Source organism: Corvus hawaiiensis, chromosome 1 (assembly GCF_020740725.1).
Source record: "Corvus hawaiiensis isolate bCorHaw1 chromosome 1, bCorHaw1.pri.cur, whole genome shotgun sequence".
NCBI lineage: Eukaryota > Metazoa > Chordata > Aves > Passeriformes > Corvidae > Corvus > Corvus hawaiiensis.
In genome coordinates, this window is record NC_063213.1 from 66218532 (window position 1) to 66238151 (window position 19620).

The 19620-nt window shown below is 42.4% G+C and overlaps 1 long non-coding RNA gene across 1 annotated transcript; it reads right to left on the minus strand.

The window, feature by feature from the left end:
* Positions 1 to 227: 227 nt before the first annotated feature.
* On the minus strand, positions 228 to 19511 carry LOC125328478. Its single transcript, XR_007204733.1, has 4 exons — positions 19439 to 19511; positions 18380 to 18614; positions 17554 to 17655; positions 228 to 7612 (listed from the first exon to the last, which is right to left on the minus strand). It is a non-coding gene; the product is annotated as an uncharacterized LOC125328478 (long non-coding RNA).
* Positions 19512 to 19620: the final 109 nt, after the last annotated feature.

A 19620-nucleotide genomic window follows, 5' to 3' on the forward strand; every position in this document is an offset into this window, starting at 1 on the left:
CGGGGGGCGCGGGCTCCTCCCACCAAACGGAGAACCAGAATTCGGAATCACAATTTGACTCAAGGAGAGCGCGGAAGACTGGGGATGTCGTGGACCCCCAAAGAAACTTGCGTTAGCAAGAAGTGTGTTAAATAAAATTTATATACACATATGGGTAGATTTAAAGGGGAAAAGAAAATGATAACACTACATGGTATTAAAGCTGGTATTGATGCTGCTGTGTACATTTAAACAGCGGAGAAGAGCAAAATGCAGAATCTGAATCCTGATGAGAGCAGTGTTTTCACCTCTCTGCTCACAGCGTTAGCACACGGAGCTCCAGAGAGCGCGGGAGGAGGCACCCCCGCGGCTGCCTCGGCGGGGTCTGGGGACACAGTCCTGGGCGGACAGGACGGGACAGGGCGAAAGAAGCGGCGCGCACAGGGCGGGTGCTGCTCGGGAGCGCCGGAGCTGCGGGAGCTCAGGTGACAGCACGGGTCGCAGCGGAGTAGCTGTCATCCCGAGCTCTCATCCCGAGGCAACATCCAGGCAACGCTGCGGAACATCCCTGCCTGTCCCTTTGAACCTCGTAGCACCACCGCCAGTGTGGCGGCAGATTAAAGCCACCGAAAGTTAGAGAACGTCAGAAATCATGAGCGAATCTTTATTCTGTGCCTTTGCTTTCTTTATGTAATAACGTAACAGAGTCTTTAAGCTGGACACGGCTTCTTTCGAAGCACAGGGTGCACGGTGCTTGCCGATGTAGAAGCCAGCAATCATCCCCCATCCATTCTTAAATATTCATCCCTAGGCCACATTTAGTGCTGGCATTTCTTCAACAGTGCTTGCTATAGTACTGCGTAAACATCATTTTATGTCAGCATCCTTTGATGGAAAGAGTTGAAGAGGTAATGTAACTCATAACAAAATTTACAATTTGTAGATGAAGAGCCACAACAGATAAATCAACTAATATCCTGCTTGATGCCAATGACCCGATTTTTTTCAGATAGATTTTTTTAGGATGTCTGGTTCAGAGGAGTGCTCCCAAAGCCTTTTGCAGCTGACAATACTTGGCATTTCTGCAAGTAAATATTAAGCCAGGCCATAAGAAACTCAGAGGGAACAGCTCCCTAGGGGGCTCTGGGTCTGACTGATTAAGCATGGCATCACGGATGGAGAAAGAACTCAGCTGCTTGGCCAGGTCCCTGCTCCATGATCAAGGGAAGGTCCTCTCCCTCCCTCTTCTAGTAATCCCACCACTTTACAGCTGTGTAATTCAGGCTTTACAGAAAACAGTTCCCTTCATTATACAATAGTGATTCATTTTTAGGACAGAATTAGTCCATACTTGGAGTATGGCTCTGTGAGAAAACAGCATATAATTTGAGTTCGAACACGAAACATACAATGAATTGTTTAGAAACAGCTTTTCTAGTTTATTCTTTTTAACCTCTGTGTGCAGAACTTTGAGAAAACAAACATTTTTAGATGTCCTTAAAAAATTCCCCACCCCTAAATTTGTTTTTATTGTAGACCAATGTCCCAAGAACAAGGTATACTCTGCAGGACACTGTGGTGTAACCAAACATACAGTAAAAAGGCTGACTACTTTTGGTGGCCATTTTATCTTATAAATCTCCTATGATAACCTACTGACAGATATCAGCAAGGCCATCTGATAGGCCGGAAACATGCATGTATCGGTAAACAATGCTGCATTGGTGCTCAGTGACTTTTCAATCTGCACATTGATGATTTTTTGTGTTCCACACAAGGAGGAATGCATTTTGAATCACTTGTGTCCAGAACCTGCTGAAACACCTTCCACGAGGTTTTATAGTAGAACAACAGGGAACACATTCACGTAGAGGTCAAGTGAATATCTCTGTAGCCTGCAGACTCCTGCAATATTTGCTGGGGAGCATCCTTCAAGGTTGTGCATATGCTCTCTCCTTAGAGACAGAGATTTAGAAACCTGTTGAGCTTCCCCCAGGGAGGGCTGATCATTCTACAACAGTGCAGGGACAGCAAGAACACAGATGTTCCTCTAAGTCCTTGGACAACAAACCAGCTTTCTTCCCAAGAGAGATCACCAAAACCACCATCTGGCTTCCACTGAAACTCCACCTAAGAGGCTAAAAATGGTTGTCAAACCTCAGGCATGCAACATCTAAATTATCTGAACATTTTCTATCAAACACCTCCAACACATTTGGACAGTGTACAAGTGATAAAGGAACAGAGACTCCTCTTAAAAGGGGCCATAATTCATATAATTTATTCAACTTAATCCTCAGTGCATCATCCGGTGGCTGAGCTGGATACAAATTTGAATACAAATTTGTCATGCGAAAACAAGACTAACTGGATAATTCAGGAAAATATTGCTAAAGTATTGACTTTAAAGCAAAAAAAAAAGTGTGGTACATGGTAGTGATATTTCCCAGTAGCACAACACTGGGATCATTCTGGAGGAAGAGGGTGAATGAATGAAGCAGCAGAAACAACCAAAATTCACTCTTCCAAACTGTAGCTTCATAGGAGCAGGGAATTGCAGTCAACTCTGCCCTCAGCAAGCCCTCCCACATGAGAGGTGCTGCCACAGAAGTCCTGAGTGTATTAGCTCCCCGCAGGGATTATTACGAGCTCTGTAGGCAGCATTGTACGGAGCAACAGCGATGATGGCAAGGGATTCCCAGCAGGGCTTAGGTTGCTGCTGAAACTGTGGCTCAGGTGAAGAATAAACTACCGGTGCTTGTGCAAGGCAAGCAAAGGTGGTGAGGGCTGAAAAGATCTCAGGGAGGAGAAATCAGAGTGGACAGCACTGTCCTGATAATTAAAACAGGAAAATAAGAAAGAAGAAAAAGAAAGAAAAGCCAGGTACATAATCTCAGAATTTCATCAGATAAGGTAGTTCCTTAAATTATGAATGGCTGAAAAAAGAGAAGTAGTCCTTTTGCAAGGGCCTGCTGTGGCACCTTGAGGGTGGGGAGGATGGGCACAGCAGAGAACGTGGGTGTAGATGCTGAGGAGGCTAGCAGAGAAAAGATTCTCCACTTTTTACTGTCTCACGTGAAATTCTCCATTCTCACACAAGCTAGCTCTCCGACGGTTTGCTAGTTGGTAAACATTTGCAGGTGCAAGGCTGTTGTGAGAACATAGTGGAATTGTTTTTAGTTTACTGGGAATAATATTTTGAAATGGGTGGTTATACCTCTTAGCCTATCACCTTGGTAGGTGGTTGACCGATGGGCCAATTATGTAATTTCTCTTTTGCGATCCATGCTATAAGAAGATGGGTTTTTGGCATTAAAGGGGTCAGCTTCGACCATCTTCTCTGACCTGAAATTACGCCGTTTTTCGCCGTCCCTGCACGCAACAGCGACATGTGGGGATGGATCAGGGAAGGTGACTGTGTCAGAGAGGGCTTGGAGGGCTTGCTGGTAGCTGGCAGAGGGAGGGCTGGCAGGCTGGGGTATGACCAGCTCTGATAACCTGTGCAGAGCAGGGATCAGGAGAAGGCTTGGAACTGCAGGGAAAACAGCAGGAGAGGGGAGACAAGCTGACAAAGAAACCTTCACAATTTGTGTACAAACCCCAGGTTTCCACTCCTGTGTGGTATTTCAGAGGCTGGGACACAACTCACATGCTCTGCCTGACTGCCGGCCCTGAGCCACTACAAACGCTTGAGAGACTCCAGGCCTCCTTAGCACATCCAAACCCACCGGTGAAAGGGTCCATGGGGAACACCTGAAAACTTATACATGGACTGATCTTCATCCCAGAAGAGCTCATTTTCCTTCCAGCATCACCCCCATTCTTCTGTTCCCTCACAGCAGCTGGGAGGTTTGGGAGCTTCCCGGCGCCGTGGGTTTGCAAAGCGCTGCGAGGAGCCAGCCATAAACCCTGACTTGAGCCAAAGGAAATTAGTTCTGCAGGTGGAAAAGCAGGGTCAGCTTAGTTTCTCTACCCTGCAAAAGATCAGAATACGTCTACATAAGCTGCTATTAACTTCTGGTATTTTTTTCAGAAGCTGAAAAAATAATGATAAATTTCATTGGAGAGCCCTCAGCTGAATAATTTTCCACTTGGAAAAGTAATGCTGTTCAAAATGAACTGATTTCTTAAATCACATCTTTTTAGAGAAACAGACAAGGCTGAATTTGTTCTATTGCCATGTTCTGAAACAAATATTAAATTTTTGCATAAGGAATCCAGCTTTCTGTCATAGAAAAAGCTCAAAATCCAAATAGCAACACCATTTGGTCCCTGGAAGAACACAATTCCCACTCAAGATTTTCTAACCGGCACTGGCCACAGAGGTTGACCAGTGCTGCAGTTAAAGATCTGTTTTAACTGAATGGATAACCCCTGCACTGCTCATATATGCAGACATGTTTCCCCGGTTTCAAAGGCATTTTTTTGGCCTTTGACCAGAGTCACTGACGGGACATTACGAATGCAGATAGCAAATTAATACCTCTGATGTTAGCAATAGATTTCTTCATGCTTGCCCCTTTTCTAGACTACCAATTTGTGCACAGCAGTTACTACTCAATCAGAGGAATTGGCAGTCACAGCTAGTTGTGGTTTGAGAAGTGAGTCTTTCAGAGACCCTTGGCCTCACAATCTCAGCTCTTAAAAAGGCTGAAACACGATCTCAGCCCCTAACCTCCATGACGGATGAAGATGCCTGGGCAGCGATGTAGGAGAGGAAGGAAGTAAGGTGATACCACGGGCTAAATATCCCAACCCTCCCCAGCATGAAAGCAGCCTCACAGGTTGATCTAAGCCGTCAAAAATCATTCGGAGCCGACTTCCAGGGCGGCAGAGGGAGGCAGAGGTGCACGGAAGACTTTCCCCACGCAGCAGTAGATGGAGCGCTGCGGTACCAAGACTGCTCCGCACAGCCGGCTGCACCCTGCCCCGACGGGCATTGCCTCCGGAACGCTCCAGGGCTTTATTGGCAATGCTGTTGCAAGAAAATACCTGTGGATACTTAGAAACTGCAGTTAGAATTTTTAATTTTTTTAAATTAAGGCTTTGGGGAAAAAGAAAAGAGTCTGCTTAGTCTGTTTAGAGAATATCCCTCTGTAAAAGACATTGGTTTTCAGCCAGTAGTTTGCATGTATTAAAATGCCTGAAGGATTGGACCCACCATGAAATAGAAAAGTCCCACTGACTACTCTAAAAACACTTGTCAAGTACTGTTGTAAATAAATTGTTACCCAACCTTGGATCTAATTATTTTTTAGCCTTTAAATCTGCTCTGCTTAAAAGACCAACTCATATATTTGTTTTAAACAACACCATCATTCAGAAAAATAAAGTTTTCTCCTACTCTCTCTGCACACACTCACAGACACATGCGCACACACACACACACACACACACACACGCATTCGCACATATGCAGCAGTTTTAAGTAAGGACTACTGTTAATATCAACTAGGCTGTTACTTACAAAAGAATTTTATTACTCTTTGTGAACTCCTTTACAGGAACCCTTTCTCATGACTAAGAATGTTATCAGGGTTCTTGTGAAATCTAAATTATCATCTGTGTTTCCCTTTATAAGCTGACTCACAGCAGGCAATCTTCTGTTGAAATGGTCATTTAGGAGACTTTTGGAACAGTCTAGCAGGGACAACCATCTTTCAAGACATGGATGAAACTAGTTTCACTGTTCCCTCAGAAGTCAAACTATAAAGTAAAAGCAGGGAACCGTCTTTGCTCCTTGTTCTCTTCAGTATCATGTTCAAAAAGGTTGTTAGGCTAAAATGAAAAAAACTTGCTCCCAGAAAGACTTATTTCTTTCAAAATAACCCTCCCTCCTCCAATTATTTTTTAAATAGCATACCAGACTCTCACAGTCCGTGTCAACAACATGATGCATGATAGCCACATCAGATTTCTCATGTGCTTAGGTCATTAGCTAGCAAGAACATTGTCAAACTATTAGTTTTGAAATATCCTATTTTTAGATTGTTTTGGAGTTACTGGAAGTTTGATAGGAAATCTGTTCCTTCATTAAACTAATTTTTGTTAAACCCTCACATATGCATGCCACAGTCCAGATAGTTTATAGGCATTTAAGTTTAGCTTCTACATACAACCCTAAGTGCTGGCTTATCTGATTTGCAATACATTTGCGTTTTTTCTCTGACTCAGAATTCAAGAAAACTCAGCTTCAAAATATCTGAGTTTTGTTGAAATATCTGTAACTTCAAGCTTCACATTAAAGCCATATCTGCTCGTGTTTATCTATGATCTGTTGCACCCTCACACTGAGCTCTCCCTCTCCCCTTGTTTGCCTCTCAGTCAATGCATTCTTGAGCAGACAGGAGGTGACACATCAGCAATACAAAGCAGGACATTTCCTCAAAACTTCTGGTTTTCCCCCTCTGTAGCAGTGCTTTTCAATACCACAAAGCTGCAAAATCACAAATATCTCAGTTTCTAAGCAGGTCCTTCTCCCGCTGACCCAGCATCCTTTAAAGTAACCTGGAAATACCTAATTGATTTCAGTGGACTCCAGAGTGGTGGAATTATCTGATCTTATCGTGTCTTCTTTTCATCTGACAACTGTAATTACGTTTAGCAGAACTGTTACAGGTGTTTCTAGAGATTCAGCTGCCTTAGGGCAGAAACAATTCTGTTCTGCCAGTAAGGGCTACGTATTTTTGTTCATCTGTAGTATAGGCCAGTTCTAACTAGTCTTACCCACTTATTTGATTATCCCAGTATGTTTGCAGCACTGATTTATGTAACCTAATTGCCCAGTTTATCAATACAGTCTACTTCAGATAATATATTTGAGGGCATCTCCTTCTCCTTTTTTAAAAAATTACACCTGTGTTGTCAACATATTTTTATGTCTGTTGATTCCTTCAGCCCTACCACAATCCCATGAAATGCAAAATCAGATTCTTTGTTTCAATTTACAGGTTAATTTGGATTTTTTTGGCACCAGCACAAGCATACATGAATTCACACCATTGTGAGATTACCATTTGAATTCCTGAAATTTTCAAACTATTTTAACAAGTCTTTGAATTCCTGTCACTGCCTTTAGATTTCCCTCTCCTGGTTCATAGTTCAATCTGATCATATAAATATGTCACAGAACTATGCTTTCCAAAGGTACCTCCCTGTGCAGAGCTGTGCAAAACTGAAAGTAGACATAAAGAGAAAAACAAAATCAGCTCATTCCTACAGCAAGGGAATCCCACTGTTGGAAAAGAAAACCAAAATCATATGGAACTATGAGTAATTGTAACAGTTTTGGATCAGGCCTTGATACGTCATAAAATTCTGCATGTATGATCCAACATGGCACCAAAGTTTTTCGTCTTGTTTGTACTGCCTTCAATACTGCCTGACTCTTCAGTAACACTAATTCTAAAGAAAGGAAAGAGTCAGCAGCACCACCGAGATGGACAACCAAAAATCAGGAGACACAGCATCTTTCTAGACCAACCTCATGCTGTCAGGTGAGTCACATGGCCAGATTCACATCAGGCAGTATCATGCTCTGTGAACAGCTCTCTTGTCACCGGTGGCCTTGGGTAGCCCTCCAAACACAAAGAAGTCTCCCAATTCTATTTGTAACCCCTTCGGTTTTTGGTTTCTGCAGTTGGAAAAATTAGATAACCTTACTTGTGGGGTTTAATTAATGGACAGTTTAAAAGGCACTGAAATATTCAGACAGACAGAAATCAGAAGTATAAGGTATTGCCAGAGATAAATACTTGCAAGGTGGCTTTGTTATTGTTCTGGCTACCTGCCCACAGAGCTCTGCATGCAATTTAATACCACCAGGAGGAGAAATATTTGATTTTATAGATTTGAAGGCTCCAGCTGATTAAAAAACTTAAGTGGGGACCAAAAAGAAAGATGAAGTGCTTCACTGAGCCAGTACTTAACACCCTGTCCAGATGCACTCTTTCAGTCCCCTCTAAAATGGGCTGTCATGATACTCGGTAGTCTTAAGAACAGGGTAAAACAGTCAGGTGAGGACAGGAAGTGTGCTCTCTCACTCAAAGGATGAGCTTAGTCACTATGTCTGGGCTACAATGACCTCTTTGATCTATTCTAAGAAATCTCCTTCTTCCAGGAGTGGAAAAATTTGCCATTTTAGTTGTGCAGAGCACACACAGCTGATAGAGACTTGAGCTGAGAGGGCCACACAGTGCAACATCCTCTTACCACCCTGGGGCTGGAAGCAGACTGGCCACATTTGCACGGGGCTGTGCCCAACAGGAGGAGCTCTGCCTTCTGCATTTCGTTCTCCTGCACTCACAGTTCAAGGATTAATTCAGGCTGAACTACATGAAAGTAATGTGCACCTGCCTGCGTGGAAGTGCCTTAGGTCAGGGGTTTTGCAAACAGATGTGCTCAATGCAGGTCAGGCTCCCTGTCCAAAGCCCTAATTAGAGGTGTAGATCACAATCGGTGTAAGGAAGCCCAAGGCTGCACTGACCCTGAAAATGACCATCCTCCCACTCTTCCCTCAGGTCCTCCCCCAAAACAGCACTGACAAAGCCATGCAGAGATTATTCTAGACTAGAATAATAAACGGAGCTGTCTGAAAACAAATACACCTGTAGGAAAGGAAACAAATGAGTAGTTAAAGTGGCAGCATTCTTGAAACGTTTGTAGATAGAACTGTACACGAGTATGTCCTAATTCCTTGCTTCGTGTGGCAGTAGTGGAAGAGAAAGAAGTAAAACAAACTTCCTACTGCTAGGAAAGGGGGGATCTGACCTGCAGTGGCAACGAACGCAATGGTAATACTCCCAGCTTACACAGTGTTAGCTTTTGACTGACCCTTCTCTAAAAAGAATTCAAGTCCTGGTAAGATGATAAAGATCACCTCACAAACATTTTTGTCACCTTATGCTTGCTTGGTAAGTACCAGAATCAGTACAGTAGAATTAGTGCATTAGGTAGCAGTTACCACAGAAAAGAGTAAACATGAGATGAACGCATAATGTGAACAAACTTCCCAAAGACATCAGAATTTAAATACGTTTTCTTGTCATATGCACTGAATAATGAACCCACTTTTAAACAATCTACAACTTAAGGAAAGCAACACAAAAATCAGAAAGTCTTACAAAAGGGAAGAGGGCCACAGCTAATTTAAGAAGGTATTTTCTACTGCTATTTTAGCTGTCCTTACTCTGACGTCAGGAAAAAAGGTTGACTGGCTTCAGAGAGCCATTAGCTGTCCTGTCCTTAGATAATCTTTGAGAGCTGAGAGGGCAGGAATAAATGTGTACAAATACAGCACACTTGAAAAATATTAACTAAAGCTGAGAATAAACTATTCTCTAATGGACATCTCAGACCTGATTAACAAAGAGAAAAACTGAAGCAGATACTTTCCAAGGGAAATGTATACAACAGAACTATTCCAGGCTTTTATTATTTGATCTTTAAAACTGGCCAAGAAGAGATTTAATTTTGTTTACTTAAACAACTTAGAAAAGAAATATTTCCCAGTGCTCTACCCCTTTGTTAGATGGATTCCAGAGCAGAGGATTAGCTAACAGCTTGGTCTCACAGTGTGTATGCACACGTACTACCTCACGTCTGAAAGAGGAACTTGGTCAGTTTGCAAAACGAGGAGAAATGAATGTTGGCCCAAGTTCTCTGTTTCTGTCAGCCTCTATGGTGAAGTGGTACAGTGGGTGAGGACATCAGGGTAAAGGTTTTAAGCATGGGTTTCCACTTCTCACTTCAAAAGAAAATTAGCCTTTCTGTTTCTGCTTGTTCATGTAGGAGCAAACAAATACAGCTTCTGGAAAACCCATGACAGCACTTTAAGTACTAACAGCATCAGTATTACAAATGTGTTAGTAACTAAATCCTCATAACTAGGGGCTGAACCCCTGGGACAGCATGAACCCTGGCACGTAGCCTCCCAGACAGACGGTCTGTCTGGGGAGGAAGTTGGAGAGAGTGGCTGCAGCCTTCTTGCAGCCAGAGCTACCAGAGGACACCAGAGCTGCTCAGGATCCGGATGGTGCTGGCTGAGCAGAGCTGTGCCGCCGGGTTGCAGTGATTCAACACCGTCCACCGGCAGCTGCTTCTGCCAGAGCTCCCCTGGAGAGCTGCCCAAGACTCACAGCTGCCCTCCCTTCACCCACCTTCCTTTCCAATCTCTAGGGCACTGTACTGGAAACCTGATAACTGCAAGGCTTGCTCAGGGAAAGGTGCACATGAAGGTGTACCTTAAGGTTGCTGCTTGTCTTCCTTTTGGAAGGAATCCTCCCTGCAACTCCTCTCTCAGCTTCAGCTCTTCTGTTTCTGCATGTTCAGAGGCAACCTACTCTGTCCAGCAGCATCTATAAGCATGCAGAGGATCTTAGAGCCTAGAGTAACTGTTCTTGCTTTAAAGTGAAGTTAAAGCATCTTGTAGTTGAAAAATTCCTAGGCTATTCCTAGAGCTTTATAGTGGAAGGTGCTTTGATCATTGACTCTTTCCAGCTGCATTACTCTTACTTTGACCAACGCAAGTACAATCTGGTTTTTATGCCAGAGGTTTGCTGGTTGTATTAAATTTTGATTGTGCAGTTTTGGAAGGATTTCTAAGAAAAAATCTCTGCTAAATGAAGGCATCACTGCAAAATTAGAACATCATTCACATATCCAGACTGAGATCTCATTAGTTAATGGTAAACAGGCAAGACCAGATGCCTCACGGTGGTGAATTGCACCTAATGTCCTTTTGTAATGTGCCACAATGTGACAAAAGCTAATCACATTCAGACTCAGTTTGTAAGAACAAAATGTTAGATAGATCTTAAAAGACCCAGAGAAGAGAGGCAGGCAAAGGAAAGCAGGCTGGTGTATGTTATGTTTTATCTTTCACCACAGACCTTACGGCTGCTACAAGATGCTGGGAGAAGTATTGTAGCCTCTGGTGCATGAGATGAACTTGGTTTGGTCAGGTAGTTGCAGGGATAGGATTTAGCAGAGCAGATAATCCTTTTGGTTCTACCCTCCATGGAAGTATTTTTGCTAAGCAGGAAGTTATACTGATGTTGGATCCAGTGGTTTGCAATGTCAGCATTACCTCTGCTCACTCTGATCTTCATGGGGTGAACCATAAATACAATGAGAATCCAAAAGATTCCAAAAGAACGTGTGGTGGAAGGCCAGGTTCTGACACCCCAGTTACTTTACTCTGTTACAGGCTTCAGAATTGATAGTGATGCCATTTGTGAAAAACAAAATTGTCCAACAGAGCTTCCCCTTCCAAGGCATTAAATAGAAGATACTCATCTTCAGTACTTAAACATTTGTTTCAATACAAATTTTCCATTCTAGGATGCTAATTGGAAAAGCCCAACAACAAGAAAACCTAACGTAGCATCAGGGGGTGTTGTACAACCACCTGGGCAAGTAAGTTACAGTAGCTGTTCTTATTTACTGCAGAACATGGCTGGATTTGGTCTTCTATTTCAGGTAGATGATACTAAATTTTACATAAAAGTGTCAGCAGCTTTAAATGAAGCCAGGTAAGGAATGCAAAGAGGTCAGCTTCAGGGAGGCATATTTGGAGAGTGTAGTCATATTCACACTCAGTTTTTACCAGGCTTTTGCAATGAGGCATGATAATATAATACTAAAGAGTAAAATTCCACACCAGAGTGAGTAGTCCAAAAACACACTGCTCTTATAGTGTTCCAAGTAAGTCAAAACTTAGATGGTCCATAACTATTGCCTAGGCTTTAGGCAGGCGATCAACATAAGGCTGAAATGCCACCTTTGATGAAAACAGAAACAACAACCAAAAAAGCATATTTCTCTGATCACTCCATTTATCACACTGCTTTCTGTTGCTGCGCCTACTGGGTTTTACAATCAATCAAGCTTTTTTCAATATGCTCAGGATCATGGAGGGCTCAGTGGCAAGTTTAAAAGTTGCCTTTGACATAACACCAAGTGTGTGCACCAGACGTGCACCAAGTGTGAGTGAGCTCTTTGCATAATTACCATCACAATTATTATCACCAATACATTGACCATGGTCCAAAACGTGTCTTCATGTTACTCACATAATAATACCAGAAGCTTAGCAAAAGCCTGTTAGTGACTATAACCTGCTGCTTTCAGTGTTTTGATGCCAATCCCCTGAATTTACTCCTATTTCCTTTCTGGTTCTTATACTGTATCCCTGGGCACAGCCATTTGCTCCCTTTACTTCTAAGCTCCATGACATTCAGCTGCAACTCATTTTGACTCCTCTGCTGACTCAGCCATAGACTGAACTGGAAGCAAAGCTCAAATTTCAAGGCATTATATATATATATATATATATATATATATCACACACTCTATATATATATATATATAGATATACTATTATTTTTAGCTGGAGGTGTATAGCAAGTCTGGAAACACACATACTTGTCTCTGTGGATCCTTTATTACTAGTTGTAAGGGAGAGATCCTCCATATGCCACTGTAGGCTTTGGCTGAAAGATAATTTTATTTTACTTTTTGATTTAGTTAGTGAAGACAGCAAGGGAACCGAGCTCATGAGAATCTCTTCGGGTAGAGCAACCAAACATTGATGGACGTGAGTAATTCGGCACTGACTTTGCGGCCAGCATAGCAAATGACATCGGAGAATTAATGTTTCATTGCCCAAGAGCCCACTTATAAATGCAGCTGGAATTAACAACTGCCTGCTGTGATGCCCAGCAGTAGTGATGAAGGAGATGTTTTGTTTTCAAAGCAGTATTTTAGCTGGGAATGCTACGTTGCAAGTTCCATGGGAGCCAGCAGTTGAATCTGATTTCACAGACAAGAAACACGAGAGCCTAGAAACATTTGATCTACCGGATATTGCTGGCACTGCTTGCCGCTGCCTTCTAAGAACACAGACCTCTGTCACGTAGCTTTCCTCGGGGCACAAATCGCTTTCTGCCTCACTCAGGAGGAGGAGGTTACTCTAATGAAAATGCAAGTATACCTTACATTATTCAGGACGCCATGAAAGGCTTTGCATACCCTTTGGCAGTTATATAAGATATGATCTGCAATCCTCCCACACTCCCAATTTATACCTCAGAACAATTAGAATATTTATTAGCAAACAGGTGTTGGTGAATCAACGCAGTATCTGTGACAAGGCATTGAAGTTGTAAAAGGCTAGTCTGTGCACAGAAGCTAGGAACTGAGGACAGGCAGGCAGGTTTTCTTCCTGCAGGGCAATGAAATTTTGCTGAATATTTACATGTCTAAGCTTTCATTCACATCTGCAGCTTCTGCCTCCTGAAAAAAGTAAAAGAGAAGGGACAAACACGGTTCACAGGGATCTTATCAGGAAGGCAGGAAGCAGAGGTTTTAGATATCCCAATGTGCTTTTTTTCACTTCTGAAAATGTGGCAAGAAGGATCAGAATAGTGTTCTGGAAAGTGAAGTGATCTTTCAAAAATTAATAACCTATCTGTAAGCAGAAATCAAAGGTCCATTCTCTCCTAAGGGCTTCTACTCCAAGTTCCTAGAGCTACTTTCTGTTTCTTTGAATGGCCTAGTACTGCACTATCAGCTACTGGGTTTTTGTGTCTGTATCCAGAAAAAACACTCAGGTTCTTCAATACAGCATCTGCTGCTGCACCCGAGGGTGGTCAGTGGCCTTCCATGTGCCCTGGCAGGGGAAACTATCCAGCATGCATCACCATAGATGGTTTCATTGATGGAGCGAGAGGCTGGCACGTGGCAGCACAGACAGAGGGCCAAGAGATCAGGACTCCTTATATGAGGCATGCTAATACAGAAAATGCTTCAGGTAACTGCATCCTAAAACTTTCACATTTGTAGGAAAGAAAATGAAAAAAAAATCTCTTTTACATTTAAGGGGAAGCTCTATGCTCAGATATCTAGACTCTTTCCTCTAGATTTCCCCTTCCTTCATCCCTGTTCCTGTAAAACCCCCTCCATGCCACTGACTGTTAAGAACCTCTCATGTGCTGCTCAGCAGAAAAGTAGAAAAAATGTTTTACAATTACTTCATTAACTGTTTTATTAACCAGTACTTCAGTTATGCTCTGTGCTGTACCAGCATAATTCCTGGGTGTTGAGGAGGCTATTGGGCATTTCAGCTTGTTCCTTTTACACAATCATTGTTGTGGATCATCGTACTCCTGGCAAACAATTATGGATTGTTTGTTCACTGCTTTAATCCAGCTGAATTCAAAGGAGGCTGAAAGGCTGAAGAGGACTTCATTACACGTTCATGAGAAGAAGGCTCTTAAGTTTCCTGGTTTGCGTTCACCACCACTCCCTGCTTGTGACTAAGTCACTGTTAAAACACGAACAAAGTGCATATTGACACATTTACACCAGATAGAGAAGGCCTTGCTTCTGTCATATATATGTTTGTTCCAAGCACTGCCGTGCTGTGTGCCTCTTGTCAGTGCCTTAACTGAACTGGATCTGCTTTGGAAACAGGATTTAACCTTAGTGCAACTCATGGTGTCTGGTCCAGAGGAGGAATCTAAGGAAGTACCTCTAAAATATCCACTCAAAAAATAAGCTTTATGGAGGATAAAGCAAAAGAACATCAAATGACTGTGTTTAGTTTTCCTAGTCATTGCTTCTGATTGATAGGTATTTACAGCTGCAGTTTTCAACTATATCTTAGGTTGATGCAAAAAGGAATACCCTTTGCTATCCTAAGGAATAGCTAGAAGACATAAATCATATTTAAAACTGCATCACACATTTTTAGTCTAGGCCACCAACACCTGCCACTTTTTCTATTAAAAGAGGCAAAAGAACCTAACTAAGCTGATCATAAACCATTGGTGGGGGTGAGAGGGAGGGACTATTAAACGGAGCTGAGAGGGAGGGGGTGTTAAACTGGCCTACATCTGTGATTTCCATCATGGACAGTGTCACTCAACACTTACAGGGAAAAGAAACCAGAGATGTAACCAGGCCACCATGAAGTTTGAAGAACTCCAGAATGCAGAAGGCTGGCCAAGAAAAGTCTTCTCTGTCCTTACACCCTGTTCTTACTCTCGCCATCAAAGTACAAATCTGCACCCAAAAGCATCCACATAGAAGAGATTGGTGAAAGAGGTGGGGCTAATAGGAGACAATGCAAATAAATACAAAGCACACTTGATGGTGGAGGTAGCACTTCACACGTATTCTTCTCAGGAGAGGGGAAAATGACAAGCCTAACCCTCCCTCAAGCACTTATTTTCAGTGTCCTTTGCACTCACCTATGTTCATAAAAATCCTGTGCATATTGTTTGGCTGGCAAATGCTAGCCTGGAAAAGAATTAGCTCTCACCTTTCTTATAGCAGCCTAAAGTCCTTTCTGCTGCCCTATGCTTAATAAAACACAGGAGAATTAGAGTCATCATTTGTTGGGGAAGATGAAACAGGAAAGCCTTGGAAATATGATTGCCTGACAAAAGATTTTGGGAATATGAAAACTACAGGCAACATCGAAATGAAAGCCACTTTTGAAATACCAGGTCTTAGTTACTGAACAACTAGAAAACAATGGTATGGCCGACTGAAGTAATCCCCTCTTGATGGAACAATACCCTCTGCTTGCAAACAGGTCCAAGGGTCAGAGCAGACCCTACTAGCTCAGCAGAAGGGGTCCAAAGAGTAGTTTTTAGAAGTTAAGATGTAACACTCTATGGTAATATAAGAACTCTTATAGGCTGTATGTAAATGCTATAGGATTTGTATCTTGTATTAGATTGGTTAGTGACAATTAGAATATTCAGTACAGAAGATGATTTATTGTATTGTAACCAGGACTTCAGACATTCCTCACTTCCACTTCTATTCTTGCTCTTACTCTTGCTCTTACACTCTCTCTCTCTCACCCGTTTACTCTCTTGCTCTCTTGGGCCTGCTCAGAGCTGAGTCTACCAGCTCTGAGCAGTGCCCCAATACCCAAGCCTTTTACAATAAACCGGCTGTGTCCCAAGACCTGCCTATAGAGATCTCTCGTCTCCATCCGTCACCGTCTACGTCCGGCCGTCCCGACTGGACCCCCAGAACCCCCGTAACCTACAATCATTCTTAGCATCCTGAGATGCTAAGACATCTTAACATCCTGATACTGATGTCAAGTGCCCCCTACTTCGTGGTTATAAATTCACTACTCTATTACCTTTTTTTTTGCTAGTTTGTTGTCCGGACTCCATTGTGACATTGTGTTCGTTCAAATGAGCCCTGCTAGGAGATTTTGATCAGAGAAGTAAGCATATTCTTCCTTATATTTCCAGACTGCAAAGAGTAAGTAAGAGGTTGATGCACAGCACAACTGACTCTTGTCGAAGCTTAAAGCAAGCTGCCAAATGAAGGCTACAGAGAAGTGGAAGACTAGTTTTGGCTAACCCAACTCTACTCTTGCCCCATTCTGCTGCAGTGTGTGTCATTCTTGATTGTGGTCTATCCCTGCTCTTTCTACTGGCAGCTGATGCCTCTCACCACCAAGTGACAAAGGAGATTATTTCTGAAAAGTGTATCACAAAGATTAATTAACTCTGATTTGCAGATGTCAGTGCATTACCCGAGATCTTCTCCTGCATTATTTAAGCAATAAGGATGGTGGGGGTTTATGCTGGCTTTGAGAAACTGGATTTATTTTTTTTTTTAATTACCTGCTAATCATGAGAAGTTTCAATCCAGCCGGAAGGCTTTGTTCAAGCATTACCTGTTGCATGTGAGGCTGTGCATGTAGGCGTGACAGTTTGCACCAACAGAACCCAGGTCCACAAGGAGCCACTTCAGAAGATCACAGCTCTGAAATGCAAAGCCTCAGCCAAGGCCACTTCTGCAAATTCTGTAACCCTCAATTTCAGAACTGGCAGAAAATGTTCTTCCCCCTTTATAGGCAGCAACTGTTTTTAGACATTGTACCACTTAACATCTCCTAAAAAAGACTCGACTAGACTGTCTTTGAATTTTGTAACTCTACTGCCTTAGAATTACATAATACATGCTGATATTGGGTAACACTGTAATCCAGCACGCCCAAATTTTTTAAGTAATCAGAAATATATAGGTAATCTTATGAAACTTTTCAGATATATGCCAACATAGCGAGGAAATGATCTAGCTTTCTGGGAAGTCTGCTTTTTATGGCAGTCTTTCAGACTCCTTTTGCCACTCTTAGTGACTTACTCTATTCCTAACACTGCTACTTTTTTCTTTCTTTCCTCTACCCCCAATTCCAGTTGCTGAAATCAAAAAGTTATGTCATAAACAATGCAGGCATTCCCTTTTCCTAACTCCCTTCAAGGCAGAACGTAAAGACCTTGCACCCCAAAACATGCTGAAACACTCAGATTTAACAGGTGAAACTTCTCCCAGAGGAACATTTTCATGGTGAAGAGTCTCCATTTTAACCTAGTGGGACTGCTGCAAAGAAATCTTTTATGGCAGGATTTTCCTGGGGCTTCCTTTCCTCAGGGCAGGAAAGAGCCCATTCAATTAAAAAAAAAAAAAAAAAAAAAGATACAAAATCCAAATACTTTCCCAAAGCAGCTCATAGAGCATGGATACCCTGAGCTCTGTTACCTCATGATTCAGGTTTATCCCCCACTGGACCAAAGATGAAGTCTCCTTCAAATGCACAGGAATTTCTCCTGTAAGCTGAGGTGTCTTCTGCAGCATCAAATGCTGAATACACAGGAGCATTATCAGAAGAATAACAATCGAGAAATCAGTGTCTTGGGAAACACAGGGACAAGAATGACCTCCCAGCTGACATTATTGAATGTGTACAATATAAGCATTCTCAAATCACTGGGAGCTATCCAAAATTGCTTTGCTAAAAGGAAGTTTCATCAACCCTTACACACTTTCCCCCCATATTTAAAAACTTCTGTCAATTGTAGTAGCTCATGAATTTTGTTGGAAGTAAAGCCAGGGGCTTTCTCTTTTAAGGCACTTTACCTAAGGCATGGTAGCCTTAGGGCATCATCAGACACTATACCTCCAAGAGGGAAGACTCCAGGGGTTGAGTAGCTCTAACCCAACACCAACAGCACAAAAAGGGTCAAATCCTAGCACTGCTGTTCCCTTTGGGTGAAAAGCACAGAGCATGCTCCTGTTTCCCAGTCGAGGTGATTGTTTGCCACCCTCAAGGACTGTCTCCCCCTGCCTGTAACATGGCACAATCTGACAGGAAAACACACACTCTGTCCTCACAGAAGGCAGCACCCCAGTGCAGGAATTGTAACCAGCTCCCTTTGCAGAGCCATCTTCTGTTCTGCTGAGGTGACTGAGGAGAGCAATTTGATCTGGAAAGTGTTCTACTTACTTTGAAGGCAAGGGAGAGGATTTTTTTAAATGATTATGATTTTCTTTCTTCAGTCATGATTTACAAGTCATTAAAAATTACCGTGATTTGAAGCAGGAATTTTTCCAATGTCTTTGATTTCCTGCCTCAAAAGCCTGCTCTGTTCCTTCAGGCTTACACGTAGCCTCAGAGGGCCTTCTGTTTCCAGTAGGGTTCACATTGGCTGAGCACATGAAAAGCAGCCTTGATGGTGGGTGGCTTTATGCTGTGAAGTGTGACACCAGCCTCCACCTTTCCCTGGCACCCACACCTGCTCCATAAAATTCACATCATGCTTCTAAAAATGAGCTCAGAAAAACCTTTGATACAAGTTCATCAAGGTCTTACTCAGCCAGAGGAATACATATCATTTACTCACAAGAGGCCAGTCTGCTGAGCACAATGGGCTGCAGCTTTGCACCAGCGGGTTTCAGCTGAGAACCAAACAGGTGTAACAAACTGGGCACAGTGTGCCCACCACATCAAACACAGACAGCTCCTGAATAATCAACAGGGCATGGGAACCTTATAAATCTCTCTTTTTGTGCCTTACTGAATGCCAGAGACACCTATTCAAAACATGTTGGTGCATTTTGGCCAAAAAGAAATACAAAACGAAATAAAAAAACCCTAAAAGCCAATACAAAACAAATCCAAAACACACACACACACAAAAAAACCCAACAAAAACCAACCAACTAACCAACCAAAAACACCAAAAAAACCCCCCAAAACGACAAAAAAAGAAGAGACAGATTCTGGACTGATCCTCCTTCTTCCAACAAAGTCACTAGTTTTGTTGTGTGTATCAAAGCTCTCACAGATAGGCTTCCTTTCCCCCACATCAGTTGATCAAAATATCACTAAGAGAGAGCAGGTTGGTTTGCATCAGAAGGGGAAAGAAGACATGCCAAAATGAAAAGAGAGAGAGAAAGAAAATGTTAAACATTCCCAGAAGTCATTTCACCAAGCTAATATCAATTTACAATGAATACTGAAGCAGGATGACAGGAGTCTGACCCATAAGTTCTATGAACACAAAATAAGCCAATTACATAGATATTTAAAGACACCTGAAGTGCCAGCTGAAACTGATGCCAGTAGTAGTTTGAAAAAGGATACATTTTTTTCAGAATCCAGTATAAGATGGCAGATTTCTGTAGGTTTTCCAGAGAAGATGATTCAATGCCTTGTGAACAATAAATTAGGAATCATAACCATGACTGACCTCTTAGATTTGCAATATAGATTGCCTCTGGACTTGTAACTTGTTTCCCTTCCTAAAAGATGGTCTCCTTGTTCGA